Source organism: Cryptotermes secundus, unplaced genomic scaffold (assembly GCF_002891405.2).
Source record: "Cryptotermes secundus unplaced genomic scaffold, Csec_1.0 scaffold10411, whole genome shotgun sequence".
Lineage (NCBI taxonomy): Eukaryota > Metazoa > Arthropoda > Insecta > Blattodea > Kalotermitidae > Cryptotermes > Cryptotermes secundus.
Window position 1 is genome coordinate 7,203 of NW_019737732.1, and position 2,063 is coordinate 9,265.

Below are 2,063 nucleotides of genomic sequence, written 5' to 3' on the forward strand. Positions count from 1 at the left end.
TTCTATATGTCCGACTCTTGGTTATATACGAAGGTACATTGAGTGGAAGTTCTACAATTATAGTTCAGTGTTCAAGGAGTTCACTACTATTCCTCAATTCAGATTCGTCTGTATATACTGTGCAACTGTAATAGTTACTATAGAATAGTTCAACAAGTGGTTGTCTTCTCATACATTTTTATTATGGATTATAACCGAAGAAGACGAAATATCTGCATTCTTGGTGCAATCCTCAGTCAGCTTACAGTGCTGATCGTTGGTAAGTATTTCAACCATAATTTCCAAGTACGGTGGCAATATGTTATTAATTAACGGCTTTACAAAATCGCCATTAAATTTTAACGAAATTCATTTGTGGCGTTCGTAAATGCTCATCTGACAAATATTAAAAAATGGATTTGTTATTTTGTGCTTGGGTACTCACTGGTGACCGAATTATTGAAGCCCTGATTTTTCGGATGTGATATTATGTTAGGCGAGTAGGTTATGGCGCAGAAAGTCAGGGTGAATAAGGAAGGTCTGAAGTGTACTGTCTTCTGAGATATATCGCCGTGTAGTCCACTGAAAGTCAACAGACGATTCTGCTACCATGACTTTCCAGAATATGTGGCAGGAGTGCTATTTACTGTTGCCAACTAACACTATGGAACAAAACTTAAAGTCGCTTAGCTCATTAGGATATCTTTCCAGTCCCATGTATGGAACAAAATGGTTAATCGCCGTGTTTGCAAGAGCGCTTTACTTGTACCTGCTCCGAGCCAGATGAATCCATCCCTCATGTCAACATTCTGTTCTCAAAATCCATTCCAATATTATCCTTCCACATACGCCTAGTTTCGCAAAAGCATCGTTCCTGCACCTGCAGGAAGCGTAAGATTCGTGGAAACGTGTAGTGGTACGTCTAGCGTTTGAAGTTGTATATGAAAACAGATTCTTTAGGAGCCTTATTGCGGAGCGTACAATCGTCATTTAGTTACCATTTTAATTGACATGAGTTATAGAAAGCGAGCTTTACTACAGGCTGAACAGTTTCATTTCTGAAAAACGACCTCTAACTTGAAAACGGGTACAGATAGTACTCTCTTTTTCCACATGAAACCACGTTAAGAATAGGCGTGCCTGGGCAAATGTTATACAACAGCAAACGTGGTGGTTTCGATCTCTCTCTATATTAAATAGAAATAAAAGAGCATGTAAATATTATACATTTCATATTTGTGCCTTAACCACACTGTGAACAGCTCAGGCTATAGAGCATTGAATGGTATGGTGCATAATGTTTTGGAGAGGTCATGGCCTACTATTAAGTAATATCAAATATTTGATTGGAGGGAGTGAAGAAAACTGCCAATGACCTGTCACGATAGCCTCTTACTGGGCTCAGATTCAAACTGAAATAGAATTATGTGACGAGTTAGTTACAGTAAGGAACAAGGGCAGAAGGCATTTCACTCTGACTGCACCTCATATCTTCAGAATCTAGATTATGGCCCTCAAGGATTTACATCAATGAATTGTCTGACATCTACCAAACATACAGCCATGATCTTTCAATTCCATGTTATTAATGCTTAAGTCCTTATTTATTGACATATGTTATTTCTCTCATACATTTAAATCGTTTTGCACTTTATTCCATTGCTAGGAATATCATATTTATGTGTGGATCAAGGGCCTACCAGGAGCGACATTTCAAAGGAAGTTGATGTTCTTAGGGAAGAAATACAATTCCTCAGAACAGAGCTCTCTGTGAGTATATGTGTGAAGGCCACTGGCAAATGATTTACTAAAGATGAATGTAATCTACATACTCTGTGTGTGTGTGTGTGTGTGTGTATGTGTATTTCTTATTTATCACTGTGTTTTACACGCAGTCAATCATTCAGTATTATTCAAAACAACAATTTTGCAAAAATAGATGGCAATAAAATGCTATATTATCACAGGATAATGAGTAAACAGTGTGTATTAGACCACTGAACTCACATGCCATGTTAGTGTATTTTTTGTTTTTTCAACTTAAAAAATCTGTGAACACAAGGTTTCAAAGACAGAAACGTTCA

At 37.3% G+C, this 2,063-nt stretch overlaps 1 long non-coding RNA gene across 2 annotated transcripts; it reads left to right on the forward strand.

Moving 5' to 3' along the window:
- Positions 1-320: 320 nt before the first annotated feature.
- On the forward strand, positions 321-1,735 carry LOC117282798. Of its 2 annotated transcripts, none has more exons than XR_004513674.1 (2): positions 321-1,264; positions 1,646-1,735. It is a non-coding gene; the product is annotated as an uncharacterized LOC117282798 (long non-coding RNA). The 2 variants fall into 2 exon arrangements; XR_004513675.1 differs by having other exon boundaries at positions 331-1,066.
- Positions 1,736-2,063: the final 328 nt, after the last annotated feature.